This window comes from Meleagris gallopavo, chromosome 20 (genome assembly GCF_905368555.1).
Source record: "Meleagris gallopavo chromosome 20, MGAL_WU_HG_1.1, whole genome shotgun sequence".
Lineage (NCBI taxonomy): Eukaryota > Metazoa > Chordata > Aves > Galliformes > Phasianidae > Meleagris > Meleagris gallopavo.
The window spans coordinates 6747571-6768802 of NC_139423.1; the positions used below are offsets into that span (position 1 = coordinate 6747571).

A 21232-nucleotide genomic window follows, 5' to 3' on the forward strand; every position below is an offset into this window, starting at 1 on the left:
TCAAACCAATTTTGAGCTGCTGTCTTCAGCACGAATTCCCTTCTAATTCCCAGAAGCTGTCTCATTGCACTTCACAAAATATCTCAGATGCCAATGAAATCACAAAAGCCTTTAGCATTTTGAATCTAAAATATGGTCAAATAGTGATGATTTTATGTTACTGCCCTGAGCAAATGGTGTGGAGAAGGAAAAAAAATTAGAACAGGTAAATAAATGAATCCCATTCACACTAATTAGGAAATGTCACAAACAAAAAACAAACAAAACTGTTGATTCCAGCTGTCCAGCCTTTCTCCAAATCAAAGTATTTGTTAAGGACCACGTCAAACAATGTACCAGTGCTTTTTTTTCAGGGGAAAGCACCAGAAAATTCTGTAACAGACATTAACACATGTGGTCAGATAAACCAGGCAATCAAAAACTATGCTTCAAGAAATCTGTTTATCAATCATCACTAGGGTCAAGAATGACTATTTTTCTTTTTGAGCAGCTTTGTATGACTCATGCGTGGACATAGAAACAACAGAAGACCACCTCTGATATGCCTCGATGTGGTTTTATCTCACGTCTGGTACAGGATATCATGTAGCTTAGTTTAGACTAAGATTGGAGCTGCTCAGCCAAAGCCCATAGTCCTACGTGGCATCCCAAGGTTTAGGTACTTCATCCAAACCAAGACATGCTTCCACATTTTTCAGACTATATTTGTCACCACTTTTCAAAAGCTTGTGAAATATATTAAATGGTTTCAGAGATCAGAGGCCTGATCCAAAGTCTAGAAGTCAGCAAAGTGATTCTCTTCAATGTCTCATTTTGGAGCAGGGTTGGGTTTCTTAGTATCACCACAGGCAGTATCCACCGTCAGAATTGGCTCAGTTTGCTGGAGTTAGAGCAATGCTTTCTAAGGAACAAGGGCTTTCCTCTAATCTTCATTTTCTTTGGTTCACAGAATTTGGCAGAATATAGACTTTCCATATTCCTACTTAACTCCACTGAGATCTACATGAAATTTGGGAACAGGAAGATTCTTTCAGAGATGACTTTCAACACCTTGTAGAGCAGATGGCTGAACCTTTGTTTCTGCATCCTCATGAGCCTTGGTCTCAGCATGGATGCATGTGATCTGGAAAGGCAGGTTACTACAAATTTCAATAGTTGCTTGTATTTTTTTTTTCAGAACTTACACTCAGCATGGTGTTGGCTGCTCTTGTTTTCAACTGTTTTTCTCTTCCAGGCTTCAGTAGCCCAAATTGCAGTTGAAATTTTGCAAGAATAATTAATGTGGAAGTGGAAAATCATGTGTGTCTGTGCGTGTATGGACCATACATCCAAGAGCCTGATTTTTATTTCAGTGTGTGACTAGCAAAACTTCCTTTTAGATCTCTTAAGCTGTCCCAAAGCTTATTCCTGTCCACCTGAATAAGGCTCTGAACACAGCAAGTGGTATTTTAAGAAATTCAGAGAAAGGCAAAATCTTTGTTTAATTCTTGTCTCTTCTCCCCATCTTTTAAAACATATTTAGCTCAATTACTCGTTCCTTTAAAGATGGGAACACTCATCTTGAATCAGAGCTGTGTTTTATTTATGCCAGTGCCTACTCTTTAACAGCAGTCCATATCACGTATTTAATGGTGTAAGCTCTATTAATCATTTATGACTTAATATACAAAGCTTCTCCTCTCCACCCCATTCAAAACTTTGTATAATAAATTTAATGCCTAATTCTTAAGATCCTTTTCATTTCTTCCACTGATTAACAAAATTTCAAGCTGTTTCCAAAGATGGAAATGCTTATGTAAAAAAAATAGAACAAACCTATGTATAAAACTTGCCTTTAACTATAAATATGAGTTTAGGGTTTATTTCATTGGATCTTTGTCTTGCAGTGATTTGCATAGAGGCTGACTGTCTCCTTCAGTGCCCAAGGTCTATGTCTCTGTGCCCGATCTTCATGTGGAACATTTTCACTCCACAGTACCACTGACTGGGTGAGCTCCTCGTGGAAGGTTCATTTCATTTCAAGATATTTGTAATGAACCTGTTCAGTCAGCCGTGTTTTTCCTGTTTTACTTCTCAAAGGCAAACACTGTGAACAAGTGAGCAGATCTTATCAAAACGATGTTAACAAAAATACATCAAATAAAAATACGTTACATTACAAATGTCAACACCAAAAAAAGAAAGAGAGACCTAAACTGCAATTTAATTGGTTTTATTGCCAAAGGATTATTTTGGGAAACAAATTTTTCTGTTTTACCTCATAGGTGCTACGCCTCTATGAAAAGCATCTTTCTCATGTATTACATATTAACTTTGTAGGGCTGTAGTCAGCATGCTGTTAAATCATCCTAAGCAGAATTTCACTCTTTGGTTTGAAATTTTCATTGAGTGGCTCCCCACAGTGTTCTTCAAACTAGTTGGAAGTTAGAAGAGTAATTAATCAACAAAATTAAATTCAGAAGTGGTACACCCTGACTGTATGACAGATATTTTGGCTTTTATTTTCCCTGCATCTTTTTTTTTTCCTCCTGTTTTCACTGATAGAGAGCATCGCTTAGTCCTGTCACAAAGCCAGAGTCACTCAAAAGATCCACAAATCCGTAGGTTATTAACTAAACCTCAGAACACTACCGAGGTCTGACAAGCTCCAAATCATGTGAACTTGGACTGGTGGCATTCTTCCTTAGGAACATTTTGTGTAGTGCTAAGCTGTATTCACTTCATACTCAAAAGATCTTCGGGGAATTAAGTCTGTGAAAAACATGAAGTGGTGTTTCCCACAGAAAAAGCAAGTCACACCACTTGGGTGTCTAAGTCTGGGAGCAACTGCAATTCTTATTATGCTCAGGAGGGAAAGTACAGATTAAGGAGACTAAAAAGTAACCTGAAGGGTCCTGGAAAGAAGCCAGAAGAACTGTAACAAAGGCCAAGCAATCTGAAAACAATAATGTCACAAAACATCCCGCAGAAAGAAACAAGGATGAATCTCCAGTCCACATGAATGCTAGATAGATGAAGTTATCTCCCAGCTAACTGCCAGCACAAACATCACTTACAAAGCTTGACAGCTGCGCAGCAATTAGGAGAGGAGCTTGTGTTTAAAGGCAGAAGCAGCAAGTGGGTTCCAACAACATTATGACGCGTATTGGTAATTATGACATTCTGACATTGATTTGGTCTCCAAGTGTTTTTCAAATCAGGACTTGAGATCTCTTTGTTCTCCTATGTAAAACCCAGCTTTGAGGTCATTCTTCTCCTTACACACCCTTGGCTGTTTATGAACAACCTTACAAAACTCAAAGCCCATTTCCCATTGAGGAAGACAAGAAACAGGTTGTGTCATTGTCTGGCTCAATTGTTCTCTGTAACTACATAACAATGCCAAAGAGAGCAATACTTACTAGCTTTAAGTTTTATTGTTGTAAAAGCTTCATATCAACAATGAAAGGATATGGATGGTACAGAGGTTTGATTGAGAAGAATCTGTTTTTCATATTAAAGTAAAATGAATGTGGCTGACATCTACCCGTTTGAAAGGGAAATCAGTTGAAGGTTCAGTAAGGAACTCATCTATAATGAATGCTAAGGACCATTTCTACCATTTGTCATTAAAACAGATAACTCTAGATGTCTGTGTGACAGGAGTCCCACACTGACATCCCAAAGGATGCCAAGACAAGCTGTTTATGCTTTTAGCTTCAGGGTAGAGTGGAAGACTTTCGAAGCCTGATCTGATATTTCCTTAAAACTGCAGCAATGTATTCTCCTCTTCTGGTTTTATGCACTGTTGCTCCTAGCAGTGGCTGCATTTTATCAGTTTAGAAAGCACTTTAGAGTCTTTCGAAATAAAAAGATTGTTTGGGGGGAAGTTGGAAAAATGTCAGTAGAAAGGATGAAATATTGTCCCACACCCTTGCTTTATGAACAGAGAGTCTTTTCTTCTAGTGTTGGTTTAGGACTTAATCCCGCAAGGTCCTGTCTGTCAGCAAATAAAATCAGGTTTAAGAGGATGAAAAACCATCCTAGAAATCACCAGAAACTATTTTGTTAGCAAGAAATTGAGGAAGTGCTTAAGTTCTCCAATAGACTGGGACCAGAGTACTCAGCGCCCTGCAGAAATGAGCCTTCAGTTCTTAGAACCATTGTGTCCAGAACAGCCATTCATTAAGGCTTTGTGCAGAGAGGCTGAATTTCACTCACTTGGAAGATATTCTTTATAAGCCCCCGAGACACAGACTCTTTGGTTGATTTGGAAAATAAAATGATTAATAGCATTTTACAAGGTTTTCCACTAAACAGTTTTCACTTAAAGGCTGTCACAAGCTAAAGAAATTGTAGGAATAGTGTCAATCTGATGACATAGTGGCAATAAATCCTATTGTACTGGATTACGTTTTTACTCATTAAAATGCTTTGACCTATTGTCATCCAAGTAGAACCACATTCCACTGGCTGTTCAGAAGGTTCTGATTTCACTCTTGATTGTTACCAGGGCAACTGCACCTCAATCCAAAACTGCTGCACCAATCATTTAACTTGATTTGAATAGACTCTTGTAGATAAAACAAAGACCTAAGTATTCATTCTCATTGAAAAAGTCAAAATCAAATCTTTCAGAGACGTGAATAACAGAAACTCAGAGGATTTATTTCAGCAATATTTGTTGGAGATTTTTGTGTGTTTGTTTTGTTTTGTTTTCCAGGAAGCACTAATTGCCTCATTTATTTGGGGAATAGCTCACTGTGTGATAAAATGCCATGAAAAGATGAATATTCTCAGCCTATCCAATGCAAGAATGCACTAGAAATCTCACCACAGACCACTCCTGGAAAGAGTTCTCACTCAGTTTTGGAAAACTAAAAGAATTTTCATTAATAGTCAAACAGCTGGTTAATGCTTGTGAGTGGAAATAGGGAGGTTTGAATTTTCCCACTGAGATTTCTGGTGGAAAGCAGGCTGTGTTTTATGGCATCTTCTTTTAGAAATATTAAGTTTGTATATCAATTCATTTGAGCTATCTTCGAGTGGGAAATTGCCAGTTTGAAAACGTGTACACTCTTCCAGAACTGCTAAGGATCAGTGCTTCTTGGAGAAAAAAACTGACCATCTGACCACGTCAGAAATAAAACCTGTAATGTTAGATCAGTTCTGATCAGAACCAGGACACAGTCTTGCAGAGAAACAAGATGATGCTGGTGCTGCAACACAAAATCTATGCTCTTAAACTGAGGTACACAGCTCATTCTGATGCCATTCTAAAACAGTTCGAGAGAGAACATTTTAAAATGAACTAGAGATGCTTTGTGTTCAAAGTTGCCTCACAAGTGGAGATGCTTTTAGTTCTCATATATGGAAAATTTCCAGCTAGTTTTACTCTTTTACCCAAATGAGTCTTCATTTCACATTCTGCAGTCAAACCGTGCCTTGCTTTTCCTTTGCAGTGCAGGAAAACTTGTCTGAAAAATCATTCACTGAAATTACTTCTGCTCAATTTGTTTCCCAGACTGTTGATTTTTATCAAATGTCAATTTTTAGACCTCCTCAGCCTAGCACTTACCTGCCATCCTCTACCATGTTGACAGCAAAGAGAAACCAAAAATGCAATGCTTCCTCAGCTGAATCCTTCCACAGGAAATTAAGGACTGAAACTCTCTTTGCTGTTCCAGTTCTCCAATCCAGCATGCCACCACAAATCACATTTGAGTAGCTGAAGCATATTCTCCCGTCTGCACTCTGAAAACAGGACTTTTAGCTGCTTCAGAAACAGGAACCATTGTTACCATCATGACTGAAAACTACAGAAAATGAACAGTTCCCTGTGAAAAGCAGCTCAATGGTTTTTGGGTTACAGCATTCCTTCCTGCTAGACAGGATGGACAAGTAGTTAAAGAATTGGATCAAGTTCCTGTCCCAGTTTAAAAAGCAAATAGAAATCTGAGGTTGTTTTCTGTTTGTTTGGCTTATTTTTATTTATCACCTGGCATTTTAATTGCACAGCAAGTTACTGGAAATGGATATTCTGTTCCCAAGAACAGTTTCATACTCATAGCAAGAATGCTGGGGAGGAAAGGTAACTAATAAAACAAAGAAGGACAAGGCATCAACCGATCTAGAGAATAATCTTCTTACCAGAAGATACAAAATGAAGTGAATCAGCAGTGTCCTGTTGAAAGGCAGAAACTTTCTCAGTGTGAAGTGGTTTCCAACTGATTTTCCAAGGACTACTCAGAATCCCTTCTGCCAAAAGGGTGTTTCAGAGATTTCAGCCCCCTTGTCTAGTAACATTTCATTTGCAAAAGGTTGCATCCTGAGAAACAGCTTCCTGAACAAATGACTGATACATCAGTTCCAGATCTTTCTTCCTCCAGAAGGAAAACATATAGAAATCATGGTAAGAGTTGAACTTGTGTTTCTGATATTTCTTTCCTTCTCTCGTAGAACTGAGTCATTATAGCTGCACTGATGAAATATATCTAACGTATGGATTGCTTGAATATTGCCTGAATTTAGCAAGTGTGCTACTGGTTTACTCTGACTGATCAACTGACATTTGCTAAGCAGTTCTAAGCAATTTAACAAAATGTACTGTAATCCTTGCTTTTGGCAGTACATATCTCTAGGGAGCATGCATGACTTAGTGGAAACAACCTTCTTGTATCAGTCTATTCACACCCTTTTGTAAGAGTAGGGAAACGAGTGTATCAGGATGTTTGCCTGCTCCCATTTCAAAAATGCCCATCAGTATTAGAGAGAATGTGTCATGTAAATGCCTCAAGCCTTCTTTGCATTACTTCAAATCACCTAAGCAAAAGGAAACAAAAGAGAAAGCAATAGGAAGATGCAAAAGTGCTGTGAGACCAATTAGTACAGTCTCTGCAGATAATGAAAAATAAATAATTTTCCCCCTTTCCTTCTTTCAGTGACTAATTTCTGTTACTGTTATAAGATGTGCATCCTCACTTCTTCTCCATCTCCTAAAGTCACTTGAAAAAGCATTCACCTCTGCATTCTGGTTCTGGCAGGAAAGCTTAGAATAATAATACAGAAAACACAATCTGTAAAAAATTTGTTTTGTTCTCAATTAAAAGCTTGCACTCATTCTGTATGACCACAAGTATGTCAGAAGTAATATGAAACACCAGCTTGAATGCTCCCAGGAGCTCAAGCAACCAGAGGGAAGGAAAGGAGATGCAATCTAAGGGCTTTTGAAGCATTTTTTCGATAGTGGCAATGAGGACAAACTGCCCTCAGACCACCCCTAAGATGGATCACTTCTATCTTTTTTCCAGGCTCAGAGCACTATGGTGGCTACTTGTCACAGGAGGAGAGTTTCCTTCCTAAACTATGGCACAAGCACAAGTATTAGAGGAAGTTTACCAACAAGAGGAAGCTAATGTAATCAAATCCCTCACAAGGGCATTGCAAGCCATGCAGTGAGTAGCATAACAGTTGTATTGTCTTTACCATCTTTCAACCATGTTCTGTCTGCTGGGTTAGTGTTACTAGACAGCTTATCTTCCACAGGCACTCCATGAGATTGGGAATGAAAATAGTGAGGAAAGGAAACCCTATCAACTAGCTTGTCTTCTACATGACCTTCCTAGAGCCTCAACCTACTTAGAAAAACTTTTTTAGTTTTTACTACAGTTTGAAATGTTTATCCAGGATTTAGAAATACAGAAACAGGGTTATATCGCATGGAGATAAAATAATTATTCTTTTCTTACTTTTGCTTGTAGATTCTTATAACATACCAGTTTCTCTCAACAGACTCATTGCAGATATAGTTTTGTGCACAAATTATTACGTGATCTTGCACACAGCTACTCAGCCCTAATAAAATTGTGTGCATTCCTGTATTTCATGCCTTCATACTAGGCCCCTCTTCCCACAATAGCTCTACAAAACTGGTTGCCCAGACCAGACTCATAAGGCAAGCTTTGGACCAGAACGATTTCTTCTGACTCACACTCATTTTAGCCAACATTTCTCATAGTCTGTAACCTTCAATTTCCTCTGGTTTTAGCTGAAAGTGCCTCTGCTGGTCTGCCCTCCTAACTGAAAAATTCACGCTGTCGGTTCTTCTGCACCTTTGCTTTGTTCCTCCTCCGGTAATGACAAGTTGGAAAAACCCACCAGAAATGGATAGCCAGGAACAGAGGAATGTAGGAATTGCCAGTGTGGATCAGACCCACAGTCTGTCTGGTTCTGTATCCTGTCTCCACCACGGGCTAATAGCAAATGCTCCAGGAGAAGGTGTAAGAGCCCTGCAATAGGCAGCTTTGGAAGAACTTCCCTCCTCAAACAAGTTCTCATCCTGCTCTTCAGTAATTAGAGGCTGGACTCAGCCCTGAAATTACACGGCTTAATATCCTTCCCAAGCATGTCTCTGTACAAGCACTGTAGGTCTGCCCGTATTTAATATTCAAATGAACACAAAGTCTCCTGAATTTCTGTGTTGTAGAGAACAATGTTTCCAAACAACAGCTAACAAGCTGCCAGGATACAATGCAAAACACACTTCCCGTGGAACAAGATAAACTGTTTTTTCTCATACAGGTCGTTTAGTAAGTTTAAAACTCTGTGAGGTAACAATTTCTATTTACATGTATACACACACACAGACAAGCATAATTCAGGAAATCAGAAATGGGTTTTACCTTAATATCTGCTGAGATCTGAAAGAATCTCTGCTTCACTCCCTCCTTTTTTCTCTCTCTCCCTCTCTTGCATGGCTGGACTGACAGGTTGGCAGAGCTGAGAACGACAGGTTGGGTTTGTTTTTTTAGGCACAACTCCTCCCCCTCTCAAAGAGAGAAAAAAATGCAAGACAGCTTGGGAAAAGTTCACAGAAAATCCCATCCTTTCAGCACATTAGATCTGACGAGAAATATACTACATTTGGGAGTCCAGCAGTTTTCCTATTTTTTTTTTTTTTCTCAAAAAAGCTCGAAGTCTACTTCGCAATAACTATGAAGCAAGCAGAGGATTTACACCAGGAACTAATTTGACCCCACATCTTTCCCAGGTCTCTGATAACTGATCCAACAGATAATTACAGCCCCTTTCAGACAGCTTCGACAGCAATTTCTGTAAAAGTGGAAAGGGCTTTTACAAACAGCACAAATGTCTTTGGGCCTCAGACTTTATCTTTGCATAAAAGCCACCAGCAGACATCTGACATCCTCCTTTTCCTCCCAGACTCTTCTGCTCCTGCTAACCTGCCTGCACTTGCAGCAGAAAACAGGTTAAACTCCTGCTTCACTCTGTCCTTTGACTTTGTTGCTGGCTTGTCGCTGTCTCTTGAAACAGTGATCCCTGCTGGGTATCTCAGAGAGATCTGGGAGAGTCCTTTAGCAGGCCATGGAAGTAAGAAGAATGTAAAAAAGGGCAGTGCTATCACAGCTGTGTGCTTCCACTGGCCTTTACCAGTGTTTTGGCCCACCTAAATATTATATTTTCCTGAAAACATCAGGGTTTTTTTTAAGTTAGCCAATTAGAGTGTTACACCCAACATGCAGATAGTGTTCTTTCCTTGACCCTATTAATAGAGCCTTCAGATTAGAGCACTATCAAAGAAGCTCAGCCTGCTTCCATTGCTGTGTGCCTGTATGCCTGTGGATGTGGAGACCCACAGGCAGAGACATTTATTGTTAAGTGACAAGAAGAAAGAATCAAGAAGCTTATGGCTGGTGTTGAAACATCCTCTACATTTCTACTTTCCTGTAATCTATCAAAAGGATTGAGAAGCAAGTCTCTTCTGTGCTATAATGTTTTTCTTAGGATGGCAGTTTTGGCACAAATCCGTAATTTCCACAGCCTGCTCTCTGCGGAGTAGCTGTCACTTCCTTACCCTGCTGTTTCAAGCAGACATACAGTAGACTAATGACAGTCATCTGCATAAATTTGCATCATAGACTCCTCGAATAGAATCCATATCTCCTCTGGGTCAGATCTGCAGCTGGTTTATAACAATGAAGTCTCCTAGACTTCATTTACCTGCGTCACTATGGCGAGCATCACAGCATTCAGCGTGCTGATAAGCAACAGCTCCACAAAGCCATAAGCCTTCCAAAACTTTTGGGAAATAAAAACACAGCCAGTTTAATTTAACATTGCAGCGAACTAGGTTATAGGTGAATTCAAAGAGCGCACACAAAGTCAGTATGACATCATATGCAAAAATGTCTGGTTGTGTGTCTCAGTAGCTAAACTTCTTCACTATTTCCTATGCCAGGAAAGGGCTATGCTCATCATTCCAGAACTATCTTCTGTTCCTCTCCTCAGTTTCTTGCAGAATGGATTTTTGTTCTACATCTTTTATCAGGCAACTACTCTCAATCGTGTTCAGGTCCCTACTTAAGATTTTCAGGAAGATAACATCAATGTAAGAAGTCTTTCTGACAGTAGAGCAGGCTAACTGAATCCAGACAGAACTGGCCATAGCCAGCCCCAAAGTTCAGCAATAATGAATCATAGCTGAATGCACCAGTGCCTGTTGAATGCCTCTATGAAGTGGGAAACTGTTCTTAAGGTTACAGCATTACAATGATCTTCATGTTTTTGCCTCAATTTCTGATAGATAGGGTGGAGATAAGAATGTTATCAGCATTAATTGCATACCAGGCTCAGCTTTACAATATCAAGGGTAGATTTACTAGCAGAGCTATCAAGTTGTAGCTTGCTTTGGCACTCCTACATGACAGCCTTCTCAGTCCTCCCTTCTCAGCATGATGAGGCCAGAGATCCGCATCCTTTGCAACTTGCAGAATGCTTAAGGAAACAGCGTAGATCCAAATAAGTTTATTTTGTCTGTCCCAACAACTTGGTGCTAGGAGCTCAAACGTGCCCATTAAAGCACTCCTGCTTTACTTCTGGCATATTGATCCCACATGGTCTGGCCAGCCTGCGGAAGAGGAGAGAATGTGCCAATCTTCACCTATAGCTTCCTGCTCAGTCCCTGTCTGCTCCCTACAAGCTGGGATTGTGATGCATTTGTATGAAACATTTTACAGTCTCCCTACCCCTTCTTTACAAGGCTGTGTTTATCCAGGGAGCTAAGGGTACTACAATCCAAGAGCTGGCCCACCACTCTTAGCAAACAATATTGCTACAAGAGTTTAAAAACAGTCAATAAATGTACTTCAATTAAATACTAAGTGAGGTCAGATTTCTTGTTTTTCCTGTTTAACTACCAAGTTGCAAGGCAGTCTAATAAAGAGCTCTGAGAGCTCAGTTTATTACAGGATCAGAAAGGCTACAAAATTGCATAAACTTTGGATCATCGTACTCCCTTTAGTTACACTCCCTTTAAATAGAAAAAAGAAAAAAAGAAAAAAAGAAAAAAAAGAGCAACAGGCATGTCACATAGTGTAAGAATCTAATCCAAAATTTCTTGATGCCCATTGCAAGATTCCCATGGCTTTATATTGACAATGAATCAATACAATTAATATGATATTACTATTGATGTTAGAGAACTGTTTCCTGCTGATCTTCAGTTTGGTTCCATATGCCCTGCTACTCTGTGGTGCTTAGAAAACATCTGCCTCAATGGATACAAATAATCCTTTGTTTTTGCACGTATCTTCATCAGGTATGGCTAACAGATACCACTGGAGTAAAGGAGCAAAAGGGAGAAAAAAAAAAACATTCCAGCTCTCTGCTTTTGGCCTTGGGGGTGAGTGGATCACACAAGAAGCAGTGCAGGGCTCACAAATCCATGTCTATTCCCTCAAACTGCAGGCTGCCTATTTTAGGGTAACTCCGTTGTTCTAAATTTCCACTCATTCAAAGATCTCTTTTTATAACCTGTAAACTGCAGGTGCTTAAAGTTTGATGGGAAGGTGTGAAATTCTCTGCAGAAAAGAATAGCGTATAGAACAAGCATGTAGACTAGTTGTTTTAAATCAGCCCAAAAGTTCCTATCAACTTAGAGGGCATAGATGAAGCCCTGTGGATGTCACACAGCCACTTGTAGCATTACTCTGACAGGACATTCAGGCTACTGGGAACTAGAGAAGTGGTTTAGTCCTTTCTCATGCTATTGCACAGGGAGAATATTTCAGTCTGGGGACTAAATAATTCACCAAGAAATCAGCTGGCCAGCGTGGAAATAATTTTAAATGAACTGAGCCCTTAGGTATTAAATTAACTGCATCTCTGGGGAAGGATGTGGATTATTGCAGCTGAATGAAGCCCTTATTTATCAGATGGAAAAGGTTAATGTCATTTCCTTTCCTTTCCTCCATGGTTTTTCTTACCACATCACCATTTATGGATAGCATGAGGTGCAGACAGTGAAAGAACATGTGCTTGATTGTTTAAATGACCAGAGCTGTTACTTTAATGGGGGAAGGGGGATAAGAAATTAAGAGTTCTTCTGGTTTCCTGGGAGGAATTACAGGGCTGGGAAACATAAAACACTGAAGAAAGGAAATGGGCTTGTGCAGCACCTGGTCTTTGATTTGACATTCAGGAGTACCTAACTGAATGAGGGAATTTTTGCATTCTCATCTATTGTGTGTACATAATAACAACCAGGATCAAACTAATCTAATATCCTTATTTCATACTTTATAAAGAAAGAGAGAATTAAGAAAGGTCATTTTTTTTCCCTCCTTAATTAAGTTTAAATACAGTTAAATTAAGTTCTACTAATAAAGAGTCTATGTTTTTTCTAATTTGCCTCTGGAGTTTCAATAGCTGTTGACCTAAAGATAAATATCAGAACAGTTCAGCTATCTATTACATGCTTTACTAATGATATCAACAAGGTAATTCTAATACCAGTTATGGAGACACTTTCCACAGCAATAAGACTGAGAGCACTGAAAGCTTATATTAAGAGAAGAAAACTTTTAGGTATAAAAGACTCGAGAGACACAAGTTTATTTCCCTGTCTCAAGCACAATATGTTCTTATGCAAGCCACTTAAGGATAACTCGTGTCTCTTAATATAGTAACAAAAAAGGATCTACAACACACTGTCTGGGGTCAAAGTTCAAGAGAAGGATGAGCATGTGTAACCTCCTTGCTACTGTAGAAGTTTTACTATCCATCAAATGAAATCCAGATTGAGGGCAGAACATCTGTTTATTTTCTGGATAAATCTCAGATCAACTTTCTGCCCCAATTTCTGATATGTGAAATGGAGTCAGTGGCATTACCCTACCTTGCAGAGGTGCCTTAAGGACAAAAAATTAATATTTGTTGGCACTGTGATGGGGATAGCTAATTCCAGCTCTGAATGAAATGAGGAGAAAGATATCCATTGACTTATATGAGATTGAGAGTAAACCCTTATTCATTTTACATTAGCCACTGAACAGCCATTTGAGGATAACATTGAATAACTATTAATACTTGCGTAGTTAAGATCAGCATCTATGTTATAATGGAGTAAATTAATGTATGTCTCTACGGCAACAACAGTGTGACTATTGAGTTGGTTTCATGAGGTGAGCAATTGCAGCATATGAAAAGAAGCACATATAGAAGCTGAGTGCATGTGGTCTGATCTTTTTTTCCTGACCACAAAGGAACGGCTTTTCTGGACAGCTAAGCAGCAAGATACTACAGCAAATAGTCTTTTGCATAAAGCCAACCTTGACTTTTCTGTAATAACTGTGTAAATATAATCACACTTATAAATTAAATGCTATTCTCCTGAGCTGGAACATTATACATGTTCATTGAGATGGAATCCCTGTCAATTCAGTTTGTTAACTCAGTATTATTCATGCGCATTAGTCTTAGAAAAGAGAATGTGATTGCTTGAATAAATTCAGCCACTACCTTCTGCATCTCTGTATCAGTTGACATGCATCAGTCTGACTGTAATATGGGTCTAGAAATATGTTGCCATGGAAATCCTAAATATTCAGTTATTGGCAAGGGAATTCAAATAGGATAAATAGAAATATCCTAGTTCTTGTCAACTGCATAGTTAATACCTAAGGTCTTAAGACATTACTGAAGATACACAGTACCTTTGGAAGCAAAAATCTGGTTTTCACTAATGTACGTACTTTCAGATCCCAGATTCCATAGTGAGCTAGAAGATCTCACCCAGAGGTTCCTGTTGCATAAACACAGACTCTGCAGTGGGGCTTGTTTTTGAGCAGTCTGGATCCAGCTAGTTCCACAGGCCAGAGGGTAATTGTTAATGATCTCTGACCACTTAGGCATTGCTACTCAGCAGTAGCCCTTGCACTCCGGATGACCTATGCTTTCCGTTTCTGTACACCACACGCATAGGGCCAGCCAGTGTCTGACCCCTTGTTTTATGGTTATTGTTCTGTGTGGCTGAACACTCTTAATAATTCAGCATGGTTCTATAGCACTGCTGTTTCCTAAGCAGAGTTGCAAACTTTACAACCCGAAATACAACCTATAAATAGATTTCCCTCTCAGGCAGAATCCAGCAGCTGTTTAACAACGTACAACATCCCCCTGCAGCAGTTTAGCACAAGAAGTAATATGTGTCATACCTAATTAAGCTGGAGGCAATTCAGGCTGGAGACCAATTCGTCGCTCTCTATTGGTAAAAGCAACACAATAGACCATTACTAAGGGCATTAAATAGTACTGTAATATTTAAAATGTCAGTAGTTCTTACTCGGCAGGAGAAAATAAGTTCCACAGAGCATAGTAAATCAAACTTTGTGGCAGGAGCTCTACTTTTCGCACTTTTCTTCTGGAAGCCCTGTGTCACCGCCTCTCTTTTCAGCCCACTTGCAGAACGAGGAGGGTCCCGGGGCGGGTGGGCGCTATCCGTTCAGCACCACGCGCCGAATGCCCGGCAGGCAGGGCTGCACGCAGCCTTGGGAAGGGTGACCGAGGAACTACCGACGAGGACATCCAGCCAACTGTCTGTGCTCCTTGATGGTGGGAGCTGCCAGTGGTAAAGCTCACCCTGCCCTAGCCGATATCTCAAAGCTTCAACCTGCTGTGGCTTCCGGAGGTTGGGGTCTGCCATACGTTGCCCACTCGTGCTGAGTGGGATTAGCTTGTTCTTCTATGGCAGAGAGCAAAGTAGAGAAGAAAATGCCTTTCTGTCGTTTTAGATTTCACATGATTTTGTGCTGGAAAACAAATTAACCTAAGAAGATTTTCTGAATTTGAGCTAGGAACAAAAGACAAGGTGAAAGTGTCTGAAATTTGGAAATGGGCCAGTCTAGCAAATACTTTTCCTGAATGTAGTTTTACAAAGACCTTTCAGCACTAAAAGAATACAGAGAAAAGCTGTGTTTTTTTTTTCTTTTGAAAAAATTATCCGAAAACTATTTTCATTAATGTATTCATTATGCTTTCTTCTAAAAAAAAAAAAACAAAACAAAACCAAAAACCGAAAAACCAAAACACCACAAAACAAACAAACAAACAACAAAAAAACAACCAAAACATATGTCCCATGTTTCCATCTATAGTATTATGCCAAAAGAAAGCTAACCAGCCATACAATCTCTGGACTTGATCTATTAATTTGGATAAAACAATTAATTGGGTTAATGAAACTTAAAACTTGATTAATCAATGACAAATGTCTGCCTTTCTCATCAATATCCATAATTTCATTTTTGGGTAACTCTGCTGCAGACTTCACTACTGCAAAATAATCTATGTACCAAATAAATGGACTTACTGCATCCTCAATTTATTCCTTAAAGTTGGTTTTGGAGGGGGGAAACTGAGCTTTCTTTAAACTGATCAGATATCAGGGAATCAACTGCCTCCTATGACTGCAAAAATATAAAGTATACTTATTTTCAGGTGAGAAGTTTTCCATCAAAGATAGAGAATTTTACATTCCTGATCAAAATCAGGGTCTCCACAGTATCCCAGTTTTTTGTATTATGCATTTTAAACATATTTATAGCTGAGCAGAAGAAATATTGAACAGAAATGCTTGTTTCTATTGAGAGAGGAAAATTCTAAATACCGTTGGAAAAGTTTACTTACTTTAAGAAGTGGATTTCTCTTCCTCCAATAGTTTGTCATTTATAATTGGCAACATCCATGCCTTTGTGTGGAACAAAGTAGAGAGCTGCGTAGAGCAGAATATTAATAATAATAATTTCTGTGCATCAAGAAAGGCTGTGAAGCATAAGTAGGAAAATAATTTTGTCAGTGTCATCATGTTGATCCCTATTGCTAAGCCAGCTTATATCAACAGTGAAATCACATCATGTACACATACAAGTTAAACATTTTGTATAAAACTATCCAGTGAGCCAGCCTTTTGCATTCTGTAAATTGGAGAAGCTTACAAATGTGTATAAAACAATCTAGTCTGCACTTTGCTGTTTCGTTTGTTATTTGTGCTTTAAATTTAAGAATAACATCATGGTTTGCTGGCTTAGTGAAAATTGATTTGGGCTATCAAATGAAGAACTGTAAAACTCCAAGTTGTGTTTACTGAGTGCTCCTTATGTCTGAACCAGAAATACTATCTTCTTGACCTCGTGCTATCAAGCACAACCTGTCTGCTTGGTTGTGAAAGTAAACAGATACTATTCAGACTACAGAATCTACTTGTCCTTCCCCATCATCTGTGTAGTTTTTCTGCTCCCCACTGGCTCACGATTTTCTTCTGTATTTCGTGTTTTGGTTCAAATGAGGAGTACTGCTATATGATTTCTTAAAGGATTTTTCTGAAAAGCTCTAAATACTGTGCAGCACTGGCAGCACAGCAAGACCTGAATTGCCAGCAGAGGGGGAGAGTTAGAGAGACATTGTGGTTTGATCCAGCATCCACTCAAGTCAGTGGAAGTATTCTCACTTACTGAGTCAGTAAAAAGTAGGGAAAACCTTGGAATAGAGTTGTTTTTGTAATATTTTCTCTAATTCACATTTTCTAGATCCTATACTCTCTATCTATAGCATCAGTTTACCTTGCTACTAGTAGTAAAGTGTTAATCACTTTTTCTGTGCAATAAAAAAATCTCTGGAAAATGCAAGACCACATATGGTCTAGAAATAATAATTAATATGAAAAAAATCCTCATTGACCAGAACAAAAAGGCACTGAGCAGCTTTGAGCAGAGAATGCCGTATGCCAACCCCTCATGCCCCTAATAAATCTGCATTTGATCGTGCACTGTAAGTCTTTAAGCATATTGTAGAAATGGGGCAAATCCTCTTTTGGAATTTACTGACTTAAAAAATGAAAAGTAACGTAATTCCATTTATTTTAACATCATTAGTTTCACAAAAAGGAACCCTGATCACATCATGGAATAACATTACTGTCATTTCTGTGATTCCACTTCATTTTAAACCTTGATACTGTATTTTGTTGCTAGCCAATTTATTCTTTTTCTGTGGAGTTCACAGGAGGTGAGAAGTATGTTAAGGGTTGGAATGAAGCAAAAAAGTGAGTTATGGCTTTGCCTTTTTTCCAAAGAAATTGTAATCCATTTATTGTCAGAATAATGCTACTGAGCCTAGATGGGGTAGTTGTGCTGGAGAAGGATGCTTTTCTGCTTTCTGTTGATATGTATCTGAAACAAGATAACGTTTCCTATCCTATCCTTTAATATCACCAGAATGTTTTTAGAACTGGCTGTCAGCATTACACTAAAAAGAAAAACAAACAAACAGCAAAGCAGTGAATAACAACTGCAGAAACCCTGTTGGGCTGGGATTCTTGACGCTGCTTCTGTCACAACAGCAGGCACGATGAGCTTGTCCACTTTTAATATAGGCAATATAGAATTTAGCCAGTTCTCATTTCACACTTTTTCCTCTTGAACAGCCTTCAAGTAAGATTTTAATCATACTCTGTTGGCCTAAGGAGTTTATCAGAAAAAAGCAGTGAAGAGCTTCCCCAGTTCCTTTTTGGTGTGTATTCACTCTCACCAAACAGGCAGTGTCCTTACAGACCTATGAGAATTACAGTTCTCAGTGGCCCATTGGCTCCTTGGCTCCCTGTCAAGCCCTTCATCTTCAAAGCACTCCATCGCCTTTTGATGCCAGCGTCTTTATTTGCATTTTGTAGCACTCAGAATAAGCTAGGCAAATATGTTTAAAGTCCAACACATGCTTTGTAGAATTGCCAGGTTTTAAAAAAATATATATTGAGGAAATAGAGAAATCCATGAGGCCTTAACAAAGACTCAACTGCTGATGAAGAAGAAGGCATATTTTGTCCTCTGCTGACCTAGGTCACCTTTGAACAAACACAATGTTCTTTATCAACTTGCCAATTCAGCCATTCTTTTAAAGAACAGGTTTGTGTTTTGTTGTGTATTCTTCGCTTGTTTATCTCCTGATCTTTGAGTAAATTGTGATATCTGAATTCAGCCACCGTAGAAATAAGTTCAGAGCTTCACAATTGACATCCCACTCATTTTATAACCAAGATGCCAGTCTATTGAAATGAATGCAAATAATTTACCTTCTCTATCTTATGACTCAGATTTTCATAGCCACTTGTGCCTGTATTCTAACATCCTTCCAATTAATACTAATTTATTTCACCAATACTTGCATTCATTTCAGTATACTTCAGTGGGAGTAAATCAATCATAGCTAGATTCTATCATTCTATCTGTGATTATCTTCCTTGCATATCCCTTGAGTTTAGTGCCAATGATCTTTAGGGTTATGCAAACAGCTGGATCTGATTGAAACAGGGAATAACAGAGTCTTATTCCTAGTCTAATAGGCTTACAAGAATCAGAGATGTGTGAACCACTCCCAAACAGCTATTTATACTTTCTTTTGAGGTAGTACAGTGTATCTTGATATTGCTTATTGATCACACACTTTCACATTTCACAATGTGCCCACAAACCTTTTCTGACACATTCCTAAGTACTTACAAGCCAAATACTTTCATTGCCATACCATACTGTAATTGTTAGTTTAATCGTTTAATAGTTTATTGTTAGTTTAATAGTTTTTGGACGCTGTGTTGAGGGACATCGCTTAGTGAGAACTATTGGTGATAGGTGGATGGTTGGACTGGATGATCTTGTAGGTCTTTTCCAATCTTGGTGTTTCTGTGATTCTGTGATATAAAGCAAAGTGCTAACAGTGTATTTGCAGTGTCTGTAAAAATCTCCTTTATAGTGGCAGTCAGTAGTTTGGGAAATGCTCAGCTTCATAAGACACCACACACACATGTAAGAACAAGAGGAGATCTACCTGGATCTTCCTAAAGAACGTATTGGGGCTGAGAGATTGTCTGCTCAGATGGAGCTCAGACCTGACCTGCAGGATATATTCATGGACTTAAATGATATTCCAGGCAGTTGGAGACAAGAAAAAATTGGTTCTTTTGATTAAATTTGCTAAATATACTTGTATTAAACTACTTTTGCTAAAAATATGTTATATTTATCTAAGAATATATGCACACATATATCTAACACAACACAAGCAACAGTATTTTCTTAATGCCTTTAACTTTTTGTTTAAATTGTCATTCTTCTGATCTTCACTCTAATTTCCACTGATGCATTACTTTAGCTAAAGCTCAGTTAGACCATTTTCCATGTAAGTTTATGTCACAGCAAATAAAAATGTGTTGAGCAAGTTAAACATTCTCTCTCCAAACCAATTTTGAGCCTCCACATAGCATACGTAAGTATTTAACAGTATTTTAAAGCAAGTATTCACACTACTGACATAATAAACAGAACAACTGTGAGACAAGTGTCCTACTTATTTCTGTACAGTGTTGCTGGGTGCCTGCCTCACCAAGACACTTTATTATACAATTCACAGATTACTCGAGAGAAGAGAAAAAAAAAAATCAAGGAAGATGCAGAATGCAAGCAAAACAAATGGTGCATCTTGTTTTTGTGAGCTTAGTGAAAGGACTCATGGAAATTCAGATCTCAATAGTGCAGCCTCTCCATTAGGAGAAGAGGCAGATCTTTTCAGACTTGAGCAGTACAGAAAACAAGAGGAAAACTGCAGTGACAGAGGTAAGGCTACTAGCTTGAAGAGAAGAGCAATGGAAATATGTGCATGTATCTATGAAAAAGTGAATCTCCAAATGAATTCACTGTGTTTACTCTTAGAATGTATATATATATTTTTTCACTTTATGTAAAATAGGCTGAAATCAGCGGGATCTATCCAGTAATTTACTTTTAAAATAGGCACAAGAAAGCAGTGCTTGTTATTGGCAAGCTGTTCTGCCCTAAAAGAAAAGGCAAGCAGAAATATGCAACCATTCTCTCCCATGCATAGGTATGGAAACAATATAAAAGGTACTTTACCTTTACTCATGCCACCATGAGGAAGCTATGTCAAGGGTCCTTTGTTTCTTGTGTGCCAGCAGCTATGCAACTGTAAAGAAAAACAGGGGTTGGGTTAATAATAAAGAAAGGTACAAGCCATAGATTCTAAGGACTCAAGTTAAACATTTACCTCAGCTTGTTCCTATGAGCAAACTCAGAGGGTCTGCTTTGATAACGGCTGGCATCTTGAGAAACGGGTGACAGCCAATCTGCTGCTTGCCCCACTACTTCCCTGTCTGCAGATCAGACATGCACAGCAGACAGCTATAGTCACCTGTGCACATCTAGGTTAGGATTTCAAAAACGAGAAGCAGGAAATTCCGCCATGTAAGAAAAGCTCTTCACCATTCAAATGGTACTTCAAATATTTACACACAGGATTCGATTTGGAATTACCCACTGAAATACCTCTTAGGAATAAACAGTTTCAAGTCAATACATTCTATTGTGCTGACAATTTATTTCTACAGAAAGTCTTTTGTTTCTATATTAGCATGAAAGTGCAATTTCCTTTTCTGTCCGAGTCACACAACACACAGCATTTGACCTCAGGTCCTGCTAAGAAGATACCTGGGAACAGATGTGTTGGTCTCAGCCTTTGTCCCTCCTCAGAAGTCCCAGTATATATTAAAGAATGGATGGCAACTTTTTGTAGCCAAGTTATGTTGTCATGTGCCAAGGTGACAGGATCTTCAAAAGATTCAGCATAGCTTCAGGTATCTCTCCCTACCTTCCAGGCTCCATAGACTTATATCTGGAGTCCTGAGGATCTACAGAAGCACAAATGCAGTCCAGGCTCTCAAAGTCCTTTAAGTACTCCTTGTAATTTTAGAGGAGCTGGCTCAGACAATAGTTTATCACAGGCTGAGGCCAGCTTGAAGTTCCTTAACAGATTTTGGAGAGTTGCATGAGCACTGAAAAAAACCAACAACCATGTATTACTTTTTTACATCTAACATTTTCCCCTGAAATCTCAG

General features: G+C 38.8%; 2 protein-coding genes across 7 annotated transcripts in view; both read right to left on the reverse strand.

Moving 5' to 3' along the window:
* Window positions 1-8759, reverse strand: part of KCNJ2 (potassium inwardly rectifying channel subfamily J member 2) — a 42937-nt gene extending 34178 nt beyond the window's left edge. The window contains exon 1 of the mRNA XM_085239755.1: window positions 8661-8759. The gene's annotated coding sequence lies outside the window, so the exon portion shown is untranslated. The remainder of the gene's footprint in view (window positions 1-8660) is intronic.
* KCNJ16 (potassium inwardly rectifying channel subfamily J member 16) overlaps window positions 1-20308 on the reverse strand; it is a 32102-nt gene extending 11794 nt beyond the window's left edge. Inside the window, exons 1-2 of one of the 6 annotated variants that reach the window (XM_085239752.1) lie at window positions 20235-20285; window positions 15964-16048 (exon numbers count right to left, since the gene is read on the reverse strand). The gene's annotated coding sequence lies outside the window, so the exon portion shown is untranslated. Of the gene's footprint in view, window positions 1-5557; window positions 5731-8660; window positions 8758-14492; window positions 14540-15963; window positions 16096-20234 lie in introns of those variants that run through there. The other 5 variants (XM_085239751.1, XM_085239754.1, XM_085239753.1 and 2 more) reach the window with 5 other exon arrangements.
* Window positions 20309-21232: the final 924 nt, after the last annotated feature.